Here is a 19,292-nt window from a genome sequence, read left to right on the forward strand (position 1 = left end):
GTGTGCCTCTACAAACACACAGGCACAGCAGGGCAAGCCACTTCCCTGCTCCCTGCTCTCCACTCCTCCCTTCCCCCTTCTCCAAACTAGTAGATGGATAGCTGCTGGAGACTGTGATCTTGTAGTGGACAGGAAGTTCAGGGAAGCTGAGAGAGTTAGAGTCATCTGTTTAGATACATGATGACTGTAAGTGTTTGGGGAAAAATTGTAAAGAAATACTTTGCTGGTCAATCTATATTTGTTTGATCTGGTTTAATTATTGAAAAGAGGTCTAAAACTTTAATACTACTTAAACACTAAAAAAATACATTAAAAATACAATTAAAAAAACATTTATAAACAGCCTAAGAAAAGTGCATGTTATTTTAATTTTATGGACCCTACAACAAAAATGCTGAACACATTGCCTGTCATGTCACTAATGCTTATTATCTTTTTGGTATTTTAGAACTTAAAAAAGGCCTATCACAAAGCAGGGCAATTCAAATTAAGCAAATTATGCAAAATGCATAATCGGAGGTTAATTTACATGTAAATTCCACATCAAATCAAGCAGTAAATCTAAAAGTATAGGCAGCAGAAATTCTTAAAATCTTTTTTTGGAAACTTCACTAAAAAAAAGAAGTTTGGTAGGTGGGAAATGGTAGGACCAGGCTTAAACGTTTACAGTCAAGATCTGCACATAGCTTCAGCTACCTGTACCTCGGGATTTTTGATACGTGACTTTGATTGTTTAGTTTGAATTGTTAAATCAGTGACAGTCCTTTTTTTTAGATCTCTTAATGTGCTCACAGATGGTAAAATGCATGATGTGAAAACTTGCTATTAGGCTAATCACATCTATTTCTATATGATTCATATGCTGTAATTAACTTTTCAAACATATTATATTGCTTTATGTTGTGGTTAAAGGGGTACAGAAAGGGATGTTTCGCCATTTTCTTTGGTGATTGGCATTGTTTTCTTCTGTACTAGACTGTACTAGTCTTGTGGATGTCATCAGGTAAAGCCCACTGGCTGGGGTTGAAGGTGGTTGTGGGCGTCAATTGGTGTTGCCTTGTTATTGTCAGTCACCTGTGTGTCCCAATGCACTTTGCATCACTTATTGTGCAAGAAGGCAGGAAATAGGCACTATGGGGTCTATTCACTAAGCTGTCAAAGGATCTAGCCGTAGCTTTGGCTGATCCTTCGCCTAGCTTCGGCCCCAGGACCCCTCCGGTTTAGTAGAACTAAAGGGCTGTTGTACAGGCTATTCACTATATAGTGGCTCCGGACACTTGCAGAGAGATCAGCGTCCCTGGTTAGCTGGTAACCAGAGCGACCTCTCCATGTTCTTAGTGTGTAATGACAGATGGTGTTCCTGGTTACCTGGTAACCAGGAACGCCATCTGCCATTACTCTTCCGGACGCTCTGGGAGTCTAATATGACTCCTGGCTGCCCGGGAGAGAAACACTATCTCCCTGAAAGTTTCACTCGAGCAGAGTAAACCTTTCCCTGCTCGGTTTATTTTATTTTGATTTATTTTTTCTTCTGACGTCGGAGCCGTTGGCTGCCGTCAGAATAAAGAAAAAAAAATCACCATAGGAATGCATAGCTAGATTCCTATTGGCTATTTCAATTTGCAATAGTCAATAGCAAACTACCCAGAAAGCAAGCAGTTGAGCTGCAAGTTTGAAAATGACTTGCTAAACTATTACAGATTTTCCAAGCTTCACAATTTTGTTGCACAATTACAGCAAGTCTGCATTGCAAGCCTCCAGACCAGCAAGCTTGCAGAGCTCTTGCTAAGACCTGCAGGACTTTTGCTGTAGATTTGCCAAGCAAATTTGCTACAAATTCAAATTCAAGTGTCAACTAGAACTTGTGCTGCAAGTGTTCTGCAAGTCTACAACTTGCCAGGAATATGTGCAGCAAGTTAACAAAAATTACAATTTCACCCTGCCACAAGTTTGTAGCAAGTTATCCTTGCTATCTGGATAGCTATTGCACCCGCCCACTGCTGCTGTCAATCAGCAGAGGGGGACCTGCAGTTCTCCATCAGGTCCCCCTCTGGTGATTGACAGTAGCAGAGGGCGGGTGCAATAGCTAATTTGCTGTTGGCTATTGAAAAGTAAAATGGGCAATAGGAATCTAGCTATGCATTCCTATCGTGATTTTTTTTTATTCTGACGGCAGCAGAACCGCCTGGCCAATAGAAAACAGTTGGGCGGAGCTAGTTGTCACTGCTAGCTCCGCCCAATTGTTTTCTATTTTATTCTTTACTACTTTTTAAACTGTTTTTCTATTCTGCTCGGTACCACAGAGGTACCAAGCAGAACAGCCGAGCCGAATGCCGCTTGGCGGCATTCGGCTATTCACTCACTGCTGTTCGGCATCTATGAGAATAGGCCAAAGAGCAGCGAGTAGCCTTCTGGAGGTTCGGCTTAGCCGATCCAGATGTTGGATCGACTGAGTCAAACTCCTTCTGCATTTCGGGTTGGCCGAAGCCACCCGATGTACGGCTGATTTCCGACGATATGCGGCTGGAATCAGCCGTACCAGCCTGAAGTGAATAGCCAAACAGCGTTCGGCTCACTTCACTTCGGGTCGTTTAGTCACTCGGCTGCCTATGGCAGCTTAGTGAATAGACCCCTATGTGGTTGACTAGAGTCATCTGAGCAAAGATGATAGTTGGGAGAGCCCAGTGAAAGAAGCAGCAGTCAGGATAAAACAGATCTGAGACTCCTGTCAGGTAGACAGTCAATCAGCCAAGCAGCTTAAAAAAGAACTATGGCCTAACCTTTTTTGGCCATAGTTCACTTCAGGGTCACAGGAGGACATATACTAATATCCTCCGGTGACCCAAAACTCAGTATATAGAGGGCTTTTGCCCGCTGTATGCTGAGAACGCAGAGCCGCACCGCAGCCGGGATGGATCCCAACAATACTGTTGAGATCCACCCCGCTGGCTGATTGACAGCTGGCTCTGCCTCTCTAGAGATAGAGCCAGCTGTGGCCGCCCCCTCCTCTGTCTGTTCCTCCAGTCAGCACTGGAGAAACGGAGGGGGGGGGGAATCCCGGTGGGGAGAGGATCGGGAACTCAGCGATCGGTGGTATGTGTTTGCTGACTTCCCGATCAATAGAGCCGACCTGTGACAGCTTGAGTGTCAGAAGTTGGCTTGATTTATGGGGATGAGTGTTTTTCACTCACCCCATAATTCTCCTTTAAGTACTATAGCAATGAGAGAATGACTAGACAGTAATGAGATTAGCTGAATAATATTGGGGTGTTTTTTTTCTAAAATAGGCCTCAGATAGAAAAGGGCTGAACACCCTCAGTCTGAACACTAAGTAAAACAAAGCTCAGGGCATACAATAGTGTATCTCCATATAATTAATTACTGACATTGAACAGTACTAACATATTGCTGTTAAATAGGGGTTTATCATTCCCATATTGTGTTTTGCAAGTGTTTTCTAGAACAAAGATTTGTAGGAATCTTGTGCACAATTAGAGGTCATCTCTGCTACATGAGGATTCTCAACAAAAAAGAAAAGGCTGCTTTGAGTAAAAAAACAAAAAACGTAAGTGCGTGTGTGTGCGCGGTACAACCTTATCCTCCTTGCTGATGATTAAACAGTTTAAAAACAGATAGGAACACTTCTGAAAATGCTTTTTCATATATAGCTGTTAATATATATCTCATAAATTAACACAGTCTGAATCATAGACATCTCAAAAATTATACTGCTTACTAATAGAGCTTACTAATAATTCAGCTATTAATGCTGTGATTTCTTATGGCCAACCAAACAGCCAAAATGCACAAATGCAATGATTAACACTCCAGAGTAAACTAAAATACTTAATGGGAGTATATTGACATTGTATTACAAATTGCATCATTAAATTGGTTCAACTCTTGGGATATAAAGCAATATACCAGCTGTGAGTGGTGTGAGCCAGTATTATTATTAAGGGCTGTCCAAACCTAAAGCACATGTATCCTTCATGGTTTGTCTGTTTTAGCATGAGTGTAACCCAGTATAGTAGCAATTTAATGGTTAGATTTTTCTGAAAGCTCCACTTGAGTAGTGAGCAATACTTAATGTAAAAATGCCCTAAATAGTAGAATGAAACCAATTAATGTCAGTGATGTTGCACAGTAAGTGGTGATGCTAAGGAAGAGACATTATGATCAAACAGTTACATCCCACTGGGATATTAGTGAAGTAAAACTGTAAGTTAAATAATGCTAGGTATGTTCTGTAAATATAGGTTACAGCCCACCCAATGATTAGCCATTATTCATTTTTAGATGGATTGGGAAAGGATTTGTTGGGATAGAATCTTCTTGCTTTCTGACTGCCTGCATAAGGACAAGGGGGGGGGGGATATATAGGCTCAAGGGAGGTGACTTTACACTTCATAAGCTTAGACTGCAGGAATAGTAGGATGAGAGTAAGTTCAAGAGAAGAGGAAAAAAAGGCTTGTAGAAGTTGATTTTCTAGAGTAGAGACTGTTCACTCTGAAAAGTGAATGTTAACATAGATTTGTAAGGTAAAGCTGTGCTCACTTCAATCATCCAATCATGTGCACACATAATTCCTGTTTTTTTTTTATACCTTGATAATTATGGTAGTCAAAGTGAACATAGGTTCATCTTCTTCGTTTTGCTAATGAACAGTTTCTCCATCTTTAGTAAAACAAACGCTTAGAGGTCAAAAACATCCCAAGCCAAAGTCAGAGAAGAGTACAATATACAAGCATATTGTAACTCAAGGTGACTTATTTTACATGATGTATGAGGTGCCCTCTACTATAAGCGATACAAAAAAAGGATAATATTTTTCTCCTGTGGCTGTAATTTGTGCATTGGTTTGCATTTGAGGAGCTATTGGCTGAAATTTATACATTTCTAAGAGGTCTAGTCACAAAGCTGCCGTAGGCAGCCGAGTGAATAACCGTCCCGAAGTGAAGTGAGCCGAATGCTGTTCGGCTATTCACTTCAGGCTTGTACGGCTGATTTCAGCCATAGACCGACTAAAATCAGCCTACATCAGCTTGCTGTGGCTGGCTTCGGGTCGGCCAAGCATGCTCAGCATGTTCAGCTGACCCGAAGTGCAGAAGGAGTTCGACTCAGCCGATCCAACATCTGGATCGGCTGAGCCGTACCGCCGACAGGCTACTCGCTGCTGTTCGGCCTATTCTCATAGATACCGAACAGCAGTGAGTGAATAGACGAATGCCGCCGACTGTGGTACTGAGCAGAATAGAAAAACAGTTAAAAAAGTAGATAAAATAAAATAGAAAACTATTGGACGGAGCTAGCTGTGACAGCTAGCGCCGCCCAACTGTTTTCTATTGGCCGGGCGGTTCTGCTGCCGTCAGAATAAAAAAAAAACACCATAGGAATGCATAACTAGATTCCTATTGGCTATTTAACTTTGCAATAGCCAATAGCAAACTAGCTGCTGCTGCTGTCAATCACTAGAAGGGGACCATATGGAGAACTTGGTAACCAGGGACGCTGATCTGTCTGTGCAAGTGGCCGTAGCAAGCCGTGAGATAGCGGCTGGCTCCACCCAGCAGTCAGTAGCAGGCTGTCGGCCGGCCAGCTTCGGCTTTAACCTCAGCTCAGTCGAGCTGAAGCATTGGCCTTCGGATCGACTGAGCCCCTCGGCCGACTTCGGGAGCTGTACGGGCTATAGTGAATAGCCCGTACAGTAGCCCTTCGGTTCTACTGAACCAAAGGGGTCCTGGGGTCGAAGCTAGCCAAAGGATCAGCCAAAGCTACGGCTAGATCCTTCGGCAGCTTTGTGAATAGACCCCTAAATGTCTCAAAAATCCTGAAATATACCTTTTGGAAACAGTTTGATATTGGTAAACTATTTTATCACAAGTACCCCATGTAAAGCAAGTTCTTCTATTCACATTCAGCAAGCTTTCAAATTAGTTCTGCTAAGTCCAAGCAAAATTTAGATCACATCATTTTCTCAAGGCACTGATTATTATACCTTTAAAAATAAATGTGCATGTCAATGTGGAGCTGTTTAATAAAGAAAAGGATAATAATAAAATGCTGCCCAGTAGGAACTTCAAATATGGATATAGATATGTCTCTGATGAGACCCATAAAATATTTATGCGGAAATCAACAGTACAGCAAAGATGCACACTGGGACTTTGACAATGATTAAATGTTCAGTATATAGACTGCGAGATTCTAATGTTGAGAGATTAATAACACTACGGACCCAAATAGTTTGTCTCCTATGTGGAAGCAGCTACTCCCATCAGGGAAAGAATAAAAAACATGCACATAACATTTCCATAAGGCTAAAGTGAATATGAGAAGGTTACTAGCTTTGAATAACTGAAAACTCCTTGATGGAGCTTAATAAAAAAAGAATTATCTACAGCTTTCTTCTATGCCATATTTATAGTTTAAACATTAGTGTTAGATACAGAAAAGAATAATACATCATATTGCAATTGTCATGCAAAGGTTTCTGAGAATAGAATGTGAAACCTTCTCTTCTTTGAACCTTCTCTTACCACTACAACAAGCACTGACAGGAGATGTAAAACATATGCATTGCCACCATTAGGGAATGCAGCCCACATTTACCTTACTGTGTACTACAGCACCACAGTTTGCCCTGCTGAAGAAGCACAACCTAAAGTGGAACTGTGTCCAGGTACGGACCATTTAAATATTCACATGTTCTTAACAAGCAGCGTACATGCTTTAAAAAAAAAGCTCTCATTGTCCTCTGTAGCTTCAGGCTGTAATTAATTCTCAAAAATTCTGAGAAAAACTACTTTCACTTTCCTTTTCTCATTTAGATATTTTTGTTATTCCTTGCCAGAGGAGAGTTGTCAGCCTACCAGCCTTCTAATCTGTAATGTAAACACAAAGCAGGTGAACAGGAATCGGGAAGAGAGAAAATCGCTGAGACCCGACTCAAAAAAGTTTACTAGTTTAATTGTGAACTTTGAAGGTGTATTGCTCCATAGTGTCTGTCTTTTGAGCCCTTGAAATGTGTTGGCTTGTGAAGAAATAAACCCATCTTTGACTCTTGGGAGTTATTCACTAAAGGGTGTAGTGTTTGGAGAAGGCAGGAGAAGTGAACAATCTAGGACAACATAGCTGAACTGGAAAGTGAGCCGAATTGGAGAATTTTTCCAAATCAGCTATTTTGGCCTAGATTGTTCACTTCTCCTGACTTCTCCCAACAACCCTTTAGTGAATAACACACTTGGACTCCTCTACCATTTATGCTTTAGTCTATAAAAACAACCTTACAGGGGTTTTTACCAAACTCTACTCAAGCTAAAACTAAAAGACAAAAACATTTTGGCTTTAGATATTCCTCCATTTTCATTTTTGTTCATGAACTTGGCAAACTTCTGTAGCTATTGAGGCCATACCCTGAGAATCAGAATGTCAACTACTAAAGAGCTGTCTCACCAGCTGAACATCTTTTGATGGACTTGTGGGAAGTATGCACATCATCCTTTTTTTACTACTTTTCAGTGACAATATTAGCCTCAAAGCCCTAGCAATGTAGTCATCATTACACCACCAGACACCAAATAGTGTTTTATTAACAAAACTGGTATAACACACATTTTAGAAACCTTGACAGTATACAATGTTTCTGAAAACACCTTTTTTTAAAGCAGCCTTTTTAAACTCGTAGTTCAACATGTTTCTAAAGTGCAGTATTTCTTTGTGCAGTTTCAAACAATGCAGTAGAAACACTTTCATGAAAACAGGTTGAAGAAAAGTATAGATCAAATGCATTCACCCAGAAGCAATCCAATCGTCACTTCTCCAGTAATAAAATCCAAAGCAAATAAGCAGTTCCTTACCAAGTACTTGTTCCCCAGCATTAATCCATACAGCCATTGAAATATGTTCTCTGACTGTACATATAAAAGAAAAAATTATGGCACTTCGGATAGTGCTTAACAATAAATGTGTTGTGGTACTTAATCGTGTGATCTGTACAAACCTACTGTGACACATAAGAACATACTTGTGCCACAAAATATTGTAAACAAAATGAAACACTGTATACATTAATCAATCGACATAAGTGGACATAGAAACAAAAGTGAGTACTTCAGACAAAAGTGCATAAAGTGAATTAATAAATTAAGTGAACTACAATAAATACAACAAACAAGCATGTGTCCATATGAATGTGACACAATTCAACAGTGTATCCTTCCAAAAAATTGTAACAGTCCTGTGATCTACACCGTAGTTGCCCCCAAGACTGCAGCTCACCTTCAGAATTGACCTTACAATGCAAGGTCTTAATGTGCAAATCCTCCTTCTAATATGGGCAGAGGGAACCCCTGCAATCACAATAGAACCTTAGCACTTCTCTTAAAGCCTCCTCTTGATCCACAGCATTCAGCAGTCAAGAACACCATCAATTTGAAACAATTCACCCCACAGCACAACATTTTTATACTCAGGAGTCCATTTAACAAATAAAGGTCATAGTCATAGTGCACGCCATAAATAGAGATAAGCAAATTTATTAAAAAATTACTCACATAAAACAGTACAAAATAGCCTGTATGAAAACTGCTGCAGTCATTGCAAACCTATCTCTGTGGCCGCTGTCAGTCACTCCACCTATGTATGATGCATCTGTACGTGACTTTGTCAGGGGTCAGGATAGTGCTATAAACTTTTTATTTAATGAGAAGATAATATAACTATTGCACTTACAAAATCAGAGAACCCAAACACTTATCAGGAGTTATCCGATCACATCTGTTGGACCACAGTGGGTCACTCTAGTATTTTCATACAACTAGGACAAAAGAGGACACTGCTTTGCTGGAATCAGCAATATTACTGCTGGGAGGGAGCCACTTAGGCTGCCACCTCTATCCCCTACTTGCACCTGGAAAGATGCCACTAACCTGCTGGCCCATTCATCAAGTGGTGTGAACAAACAAAGATGGGGAATCCCAGTACAAATTTTTTATTTTTATTTTATCTGTAAGGGGACCAATTTCATATAGCAGTTGTGCCATTGCCAAGCAGTGTGGTCAGTACTGGTCTCTGACAGCAGGGGCCACTCTACGGACCAGGGCCTGCATTCATGAGAGATTACTATATGATCTATCTGCCAAGGCTGTGTTTTTACAAGCAGCCCTGGCAGATAGATCACTTAGCCCTGAAATGCTGTGTGATCTTTTGTGAATGAATACACTGCTCTGTTGAGGCAAGTACAGTGTAGGACACAGCCCAGACAGCAGTGAATTTCCATTCATAAAAGATCCCTCGATGCTTCAAGTCGATATGATCTATCTTCTAGGGCTGCACAGTCCTGGCAGATACCTCACATAGCCCTGCAGCGCGGGGTGAACTTTTATGAATAAATGATCAGCATTGTCAGGGCTGTGTCATACACTGCACTTGCGCTGACAGCACTGATAACTTACAGGCAGCCCTAACAGATAGATCATAGCCCTGCAGTACTGGGTGATCTTTTATGAATGAACAATCAGTGCTGCCTTGGCTGTGTGATAGAGCTGGTGCTACCCTGTGCCCTTGCAGTTGGCAACTCTATCACACAGTCTTGTAATGCTGATTGTTCATTCATTACAGTAAACAAACAGCTAAGAGAGGGGGCATGGACATAGTGCTGAAAAGGATTGTTTCACTCCTGGAGATACAAGGCTCTAGAGGTTACCCTGTAAACCGGTTTATCTACCATATCAGTAACCGGTAAATAGCAGAGACAAAAGAAAAAACAAGATCGGACTGCTCCCAAGTGTAGGTAGCCCAAGGGTTAACTAAAGAATGGGACAAACCGGCATATTGAAAAATTAGAAAAAACTTTTATTCTTATAAATAATTGTAGGTGAATACAGACTAGAGAATCTGTCAGCATGTGTGTCTGGTCGTGATTGATTATTATGGTGAACAATGACTAGTGAGTCTTCCCCTTGATATTCAGTACAAGGGGATATTTATCCAGGTGGAACAATGATGAAATTCCCTGTTTTGTATGGAAATTAATGGCAGTCCTAGTCACTTTTTCTAGTTGTCAGTTCATCAGTGTCTGTTTTCAATCACTTCCCATGATCGTGTGGTTTAGGTTTTGAGATAGAGTCCAGGATCTCACTCCGACTGACGATCTGTATACATACTCCACAGGTAGCTTAGGTGCCAGCGAGATTCAGGTTGATGAGTCTCAAAGGTTAAAACTGGTGCTGCTAATGGGTCCAAGATGTTCTATAAGTCTGGAGACTGAGACAAGGTGTCTGCAGTCCTCCGGGTCATCCTCCTGAATTGGTGTGCGGCGGCATGGACATAGTGTTGCCTGCACCTCCCCCCCACAGAAATATCCATATTTTTGGCTTCAGAATGGGGTGATGCTACAGCCAGTACTTTCATTCCTCAATGGGGCCACCCATCCAAACAGGACCAAGTGCTACATGCATTTGGTCCCCTGGCAGATAAAATTTTAGGTTTTAATGGGCCTTCTTCTTTAAGTTTCCTGTCAAGTAATGTCACTGGTGCTTTTAAAAGTGTTAGTAATCTCAAACCTGATGTAAAAAGGTATATATGAGGGTAACAATGATCTGAAGTTACATTGGTGCTTAGATTAAGAGACCAAATTAGTGATAAAAGTATGATGATGACACAGAACAGACGGATCAAGAGTTGTCATGGCTACCAACACCATCTACTTCAACTTCATCAGTGCTGCCACTCTGCTCTGTAAATAATTCTCAAAATTGGTGCAGAAAATGTACTTGTTTTCAATTCATCGGTGATGTATCAATTTTTCTGCCTTAAAAACAATAATGCTAAACCAATCTTTTTGTTTACATTTTTACTGTTTTTTTCAATGTGAGCCTCTCTCCACCATGCAAAGATGGATGTCCATACATTGAGGTGGTGCTGCCACACAGTACATGGATCACATGGCTGACCCAATTGGCAATAGTCATGCCTGCATACCACTGCATTGTGCTGTCAGTGCTTGAGTACATTATTTACTATATTTTCATCTTCAGCTCCTCTCCAAGATGTCAGTGGTACTGCTAGCCTGTGGTGCTGTTCTGAAAAAAAATCTATAACTTTTAAGGATCTTTATTCTTTTTTTGTATTTAGCCTCTCTGCACAGTTTAATGTGGAAAGTTTATGATGCTTGTCTATCCTACAAATGCAAAAAATTATCTATAAAAGAGTGTTTATTTGTTTACCAGCCTTTCTGCACAGTCAATGCTGAGGATGCTCACTGCTTATCATGATATTGAGTTGTGATGTCCAGAATGCTTTTTTCTGGTGCTGCCACACCCTGTAAAATTACACCCATGAGTCCTCTGAAATCTTAGCTCTGTAATAGCCAGACCATTGTTTCTAATTTTGTAGCAAACCCTTCTGACCGGAATGTTAACCATTTCATGACTGAGGCCTTTCTTTCCCCATTTTTTGCACCCATGTTATATTCCACATTTTAGGCCTGAAAATTACTTAAAACCCCAAAACATTCTATATTTTCTGAAAGCCAAGACCCTATAGAATAAAATGGTGGCAGTTGCAAATTTTTATGTTGCACGATATTAGCGCAACTCCTTATCAAACCCCTAAACTTTAGTGCAAAATGTACTTAAATGCCCCAAAACACAATAAAACACTGCTAGCTCCGCACAATCGTTTTCTATTTACTTTTTTTAAACTCTTTTTCTGTTCTGCTCGGTCCCCCTGAGGGACCGAGCAGAACAGCCGAGCCGAATGGCGCTCAGCGGCATTCAGCTATTCACTCACTGCTGAATAGACTGAACAGCAGTGAGTAGCCTGCCGGAGGGTCGGCTAACATACATCAACATTTGATGAAATATTGATGTATTTATCAGAGGGAATTCCTCTTCAGTCTCTATTCCTCTCTATCTCTCTTTTTCTTCTATTTCTTCTAGGTGTAGTTCAATAAAAATATAAGAGTTATTAAAAGCATAATGACTACAACTCACACATCACAGGTGCTTTCCCTGTACGAAGGTAAAGCCAGCTCAGAGCTCTGTAATGGTCTTCTCCCGACACAAACACCACAGGGAGAGCATTTGACCAGGCAGCGAGACCATGTGACTACCATGTGACCAGGCAGCGAGATGGCATCACAAATCCCATCCACATGATGCCTTTCGTCACTATGGGGTCTATTCACGAAGCTGCCGAGGGCAGCCGAGTGAATGACCGATCTGAAGTGAAGTGAGCCGAACACTGTGCGGCTATTCACTTCAGGCTGGTATGGCTAATTTCAGCCGTACATCGGCTGAAATCAGCCGTACATCGGCTTGCTTCGTGTGGCTTCGGGTCGGCCAAACATGCTCAGCATGTTCCCAAAGCCACACGAAGCAAGCCGATGTACGGCTGACATTAGCCGTACCAGCCTGAAGTGAATAGCCGAACAGTGTTCGGCTCACTTCACTTCAGATCGGTCATTCACTCGGCTGCCCTCGTCAACTTTGTGAATAGACCCCATAGAATTTGAACTTGATGGACCTGTGCCTTTTTCATCCTTATGTACTGTATAATTATATGAATCATTTTGAACCTAAGGTTCATACACCATAATACCCTAAAGTGCATGTCCAACCAAAAACGTTTTATTTTTTTTTGTATTTATTAGGAAAGGTTTAGAATCTCTTTAGGGTTTTTGCTGTTCTTTGGGGCTCCTTTTCTTACTGTCCTACTGACTGAGATGACAGCCACACCAACTCAGAAATGAAAATACATTTCTTATAGTTGAGAAGAGAAAGGCTAGGACCTCAATCGGCATTTTATTTTACCAGCTGTGGTAGTCCCTGTTTCAGATTTTCCCATCTAACATGAAGATAGTAAATGAGGGAAAATCTCTATAATGGAGCCCCGAGTGGCAAAAAACCTGCCAAAGGTTCTAATGCTTCCCCAGTCTATCCAAAGGGAAAAATGTTTTGGCTGAATATGCACTTTAAATATACTAACATGGAAAATGTATATATGATGTATGTTAGCTACACAAATGTTATAAATGGAATAAAAATGACATCATCATTATGTTACTGGAGAAGAAAAGGATAGTACCTGATAAGTCTGATTTTACATTTTATTATTTGCTCACAAGAAGATTGCTAAAAGCTGTATCCTTTATTGTACTTATGTAGAACAATTATGTGTCTCTCCAGGAGCAATATTTTGTGATCTTTCCACCTAGGAAAGCACCAATTAAAAAGTGTTTTTGCTGCTCAAAAAGGCTCGCTGTGTCTTTCATAATCACAATGTTTCTGCGGTAATGGGTGATCTCATAAAGGAATTCATTACATATTTTTTGTACAGATTTATTGCCTTTGTTTGAACTAAATAGATGGATTACCAGCTTCAAATTGCATTCCTCTAGCTGTGCCATGCACACACAGATTATTAGGAGATTGAGTGAGGTTAATGTGGTATGCTCCAAGATGTTGTCATTATTAAAACAAGATCCAGACAACACTTAGATAAAGGGTTTTTTCAAGTTATCAAAAAGTATTTGTCATTTGCTGTTACGGTGATCTGGGAACATGCTGTTCTGTAAAGGAAATTATTCCATTCTCCTGATAATTGCTACAGTATGGCCAAACCATGATCAGCAACATTTGTTGCTAAGTGAAAACTATGTAAGGTACAGTTTTCAAAAAGGGATTCCATTTTATTGTATGCTATTTAGTAAAGTGTAACGTGAGCTGAAGTGAGCCAACCCTATTCTCACTTCAAATCAATAATGTGAAGCTCTGTTTCTTTAAGCTTCCCAGTATCTGAGTGTATGTTTGCCAAAAGGGGCAGTGTGCTTCGGGTCACCTCAAGTCACAATTAAGTGAATTAAGTTTTAAGAGATGAGCAAGCATTTCCTTAAAAGTCAATTTCATAAGGATTCTAAAATACATTTTACACCGTAAAGTCAATTTGCAGATAATTAGCAAGATAACACAAATTTCTCAGATCACCACGTGGAAGACGGAGATCTATCATCATAGCACATTTATCTGTAACTTATTTTTAAATCCTTAAATACTTGGTGGTGTTTTATGTTTCTTGGTATTATTTTACATATATATCTACAGCAAATAGATGACACACCTATTTTTATATCAATAACAGGTAGCGGTGTATTTAGGTTTTGTGTTGTCCTAGGCATGATGAAATTCGGCACCCCTCAATCTAACTTTTTCCCACTCCTTTGTGTTTAAGACATTTTGCATAACCGGTCAGCAACTGGATACAGCTTCTGACAGGTTGCGCTATTAGCATGGCAGGGAAGCCAGGGTCTCAGGTGGTCTTTAAAGAATCTATGTTGGGCTCTGCAGAGTCTCAGGCTGAGACTGCCATAGACTATGCACAAACCACCATAGACCTTGCACAGCCCACCTGAGTCCCTGCAGACCCCACCATAGACCCCACAGCACCCACCATAGACCCCACAGCGCCCACCATAGACCCCGCAGCGCCCACCATAGACCCCGCAAAGCTCACCATAGACCCTGCACAGCCCACCATAGACCTTGCACAGCCCAGCTGAGTCCCTGCATACCAAACCAGAGACCTCACAGTGCCCGCCATAGAACCCACCATATACCCCGCAGAGCCCACCATAGACCTTGCACAGCCCACTTGAGTCCCTGCAAACCCCACCATAGACCTTGCACAGCCCACCATAGACCGTGCACAGAGACTCTCAGGTGGGCTGTGCAAGATCTCTGGTGGGCTCTGCAGGGTCCCTTTCCCTGCACATGTGCTGCTCCTCTTACCTGCAGCTCCCCAGCCTCCTTCCAGGACATACCACTTCTTCCTCCAGCCTGGAGCTGCCCGAAGCTTCTTCCTGGGGCCTCAATCCATTCACAGCCTCCACCGGCCGGGCCGCATTTCCCTTGGCCCTGTCTCCTCTTTCACCTGGCAGCTCGCTACCAGGCCCACCAACAGCCACCTTATTAAGCAGCTGAGACTGCCTGATTCTGTGCTCCCAGCTTGCCTCTCTGATTTGGGGATGTCCCCCCTGCAAAGTGCCACCCAAGGCAAACACCTTGCTTGCCTTGTGGTAAAAACGTCCCTGATCACAGGTATGCTAAGTTTAGGGACATAAAAAACCTCCTACTTTTGACACATTTTTAACAGGTTTCAGTAGTCATCATATGTAGCTTGTTAAATATATACTGCATATACTGTAAGTATTATTATCCTTCCAATAATGTTCTTCATACAATAAAGGAGGGAGGAAAAGAATAACAAAAAAGGGGACGGTGGCAGATCTCACTGCATGCACCTCTGCACTCTACTGTACTGCAGAAAGTTTGCTAAAGTATGCTCTGCATTCAGCATAGTTATATGTTTATCAGATGCTGGGTCCCCCGCTGAGCTCTGTGGTACCTTCTGTTATGCAATGGTGGCGGGTGTATGCCGGACTGCATGCTCTGCATATGTACTGCCTGTCTAGTGCCAGGGATTTTACAACTTTTCTACCCATTATTGCCTGGTCACCTCTATTCTTACTCAGACCCCCTGTGGGACATGAGGCTCTCAGAGGGGACAAGTCCACAAGGGGAATCACTGCACATTGCTCCTTACTGGCAGAGCTTACCTCTGGCAGACACCGGGCCTGGTCTAGCCAGTATACTCCAGTGATCTTTACACATGCTTTCCTCATGTCTTGCTTCAGCAGTTTAGCTGACTCAAGCTCATTCCCAGAAGAAGCCCCCATCTATGTAATAATAATCTTGAGGTTAGGAGAAGGATCAGTCCACACATAGAGCCTTTTCAGTGCTTTACCTAAAGTTAGTTCTATACCTGAAGTTAGTTCTATATCTTATTTGATTCAGTCATCCACATTCAGGTAATGGCACATGAGTCATGAAGGTGATGATTAGAGCTGTGGAGGGGTTTGCCCAAAGTCCAGCATCCTTCCATGGGGATGCAAGTAGCCCCTAAAAGCCTATCTCTCCTTCTCCTTGCTTCAGGAATATTCAGCTTCTACATCCAGGATTAGGTGAAAACCCGGAAATACTGTATAAAAAATAATTTTTTTTTGACATTACAGAAAAAAGTGCAACAACATACAGTAGTTGATTTTAGTATTTGGGTTTAGATACACTTTAGGTGCATTTTTTATTCAGCTGGTATAAATACCTGACTTTTATTTTATTTCAGCCTCTAAGAAGGGGACAGATCTTGAGGCTAATCAGGCCTTCTTCTGCTGTGAATTTTGAACAATGGCTTCCTCCAGAGTGCCTGCAACTACGAAGGGCCGGTAAAAGTTTGTTTCAAAGCTTATTAACTGCTTGTTAATAAAATGTCTGGTTTCATATTCACTTTAAAATACAAGTAAATACTCCAGTATGGCTAAACAAGTAAAAAAAAATCAGTTACTTTATCCAGCCTCATAAAGTAAACTAAAAACATTTATTTTACCTTCCCTGACTGATCCAAATCCTCTCACTTGTGTATTACTTGTGAATTACTTGTGTCTCACATGTTCTCCCTCCTAGGCTTGTAAATGAGCAGTGACAATGCTAATAGCCATGCCCCCTGCAACATTTTTCATCCAACTGTAGTTCAAGCAACACTGCTCTGAATTAATTAAGGTGCCCACACACTGCACGATTCTCGTACGAGAATCGCGGGAAATCCCGCGATCGTACGAGAATCGTGCAGTGTGAATGAAGGCGTGCGACCATTTATACTGTACAGTCACACATCTTTTGTCTAAGGAGCATGCTAGAAAACCAGCCGAAAATCTTACGATTTTCGGCTGGTTTGAATGATGCTCGGGAGACAAATGCCGAACGGGCCGGTGTGCGCACGCGCACACTGCCCTTCAGCATTGCAGTCATCGGAAGCCCGCCCCTCAGGGGGGCAGGCTTGCGATGATCGCAAGTATGATCTGCCTGTCTAAGATGGGCAGATCGTACGTTTTTTTAATTACTTTACAACCCTCGCAAGACTAAGGTCTTGCGAGGGTTGTAAAGTGTATGGCCACCTTTAGGTGGACTTCACTGGCAAGCTCAACTTGTATTTGAGGGACTTTGTGGGGGCACTAAGAGAAAACTTTAAATGCAGATGCAATTATAATTAAGTGCTTTCACTTGCCTGAATTGTTTTTGCAAGAACATTACACCTTTGTTTTTCTTATAGTAGATTTATTTTTTCTTTGCAAACAATTAGAAAAACAACTGAAAGACAGCCAGTGCAGCTGCTTGAAAGATTCAATAGGGCAACCTTTGGATATGCATTTGCCAACATAAAGTTACAAGACCCTGAACATTTGATAGATAGGATAACTAACAAACTGGATGAATTGTCCTGTTGGAGTCAAGGTCATGGGTGAAGTTGTTATGAATGTGCATAAATTACAAACTAGGTAAATGAAAAGACAAGAGGCAGTGAACTGGAACTTCAGTTTTAAAACAGCCGTTTAAAGTTCCTCCATTTAATTATACAACTATGCCTGGCATTTTAAACCGAGTAGATCTTGGCTGTCAACAGATATTAAAAACAGCTTCAGAGTCAGCAAATCTCCAAAGTATTTACTATAGAATTTTAAATGCACAATTAATCTTAAATTGTAATCCCATTTTGTTGCTGTTATTAAGAAATATAAAAAAAAAAACATGAGCAGTGAAATCACTTTACTTATGGTGCCTTTCAGCTGGTAACAAAACATGTACATATAACTGCAGAAAAACATGAGAATCAATGCAGAATACTGATATCTCTTCTAATGTAAAAACAAACTAAAATACCGGTATTGTATGTGGACATACAGGTGAAACTCGAATAATTAGAATATCGTGCAAAAGTAATTGCAGTAAGTGCTGCAAAAGGGGCCCAAACCAAGTACTGAGTACATATGCATGCTTATACTTTTCAGAGGTGCGATATTGTTCTATGTACAATCCTTGTTTTATTGATTGCATGTAATAATCTACTTTTTTGAGGTTGTGGATTTGGGGTTCTTGGGGTTTTCATGAGCTGTAAGCCATAATCATCACAATTATGACAAATCACGGCTTGAATTATCTTGCTTTGCATGTAATGAGTCTATCTCATATATTAGTTTCACCTTTTAAGTTGCATTAGTGAAATAAATTAACTTTGCACGATATTCTAATTATTCGAGTTTCACCTGTATTTCTTGTATTTCTATAATAAAACCCCATTATAAACCTAATCTCTATTATTTTTAGGCAAAATTCCAGCCGAAATAATAAAAAGTGAATGGCCCATTAAAAGATAAAATAACAAAACATGCTTTTGTTGTAATATTTAATTTCAATCCAGAGATTTCTCCTACGGTACTCTTTTTTTTTCTACCACTAACCACTAGATGCCTTCAGTCTGATGGTCAGCATTATTCTATTCAATTCCTCTGAGGTAGTCCTGGAACCACCTCAGCCTGTTACTGGTGGATGGAAAGCAATGCAGCACATAGATAATTTCCTTGTCACTCTGCTTTCTCTTTCTATCATCGTGCTTCTTGCCAATACATGAACTGATTGTTTGCTTGTGTTATTTCCTACTCTCACATACTGGTCCAGCTGTACTAGGCATGCAGGAAGCAGATACTTACACTGCCTTCATAAAAAAAAATAATGTAATGAATTATTAATGATACTAAAGCTGCATTATTTTGTGTATTTTATATCTGCCTAGAGTTCATCTTTAAATCCTAGTAAATAATTATTCTCTCTAGGTTCATTCTTATATTTTGCCTTGCCTGATTCTACCTTCCCCTTCATCAACATGCTAATTAAATTTTTTGATAACACCTTTCTGTTTTGATTACATACCTTATTTTAGATCTAGTGATGTCATTGTTGGTATTCTGTACTACTCTATGCAATGCAAATGGCAGATCATGGCTGGTGGGAGGGGTGGTAAGGGGCTATACATACATTTCTGGAAACATCACAGCACCCTCACACCAGCACTGCTCTCAAGAGCCATCCACCCTGATCCAATCAGTGGACTGGCTCTTGGGATGACTTATCCAAATACCAAAATGCCTTAAAGCCAAAATCAAAACTCTTAAAGCCAAATACTACACAGTGTGTTATGTGTGGAGGGCTGCTGCAAATTATAAAAATCTTACCTTGCTGCATGCCACCTCTTGCCCTATTGAATCTTTCAAGCAGCTGCACTGGCTGTCTTTAATTATGGGTTTCTGGGCACTGAGGGAAGTGAGCAATGGGACTTGATCAGTAGAATGCTCCAGTCGCATCTCCCGCCCCTCCTCACTACTTGCCCATTCATAAAATGCC

The sequence above is a fragment of the Nanorana parkeri genome, unplaced genomic scaffold, assembly GCF_000935625.1.
Source record: "Nanorana parkeri isolate BGI_ZX_2015 unplaced genomic scaffold, ASM93562v1 scaffold638, whole genome shotgun sequence".
Lineage (NCBI taxonomy): Eukaryota > Metazoa > Chordata > Amphibia > Anura > Dicroglossidae > Nanorana > Nanorana parkeri.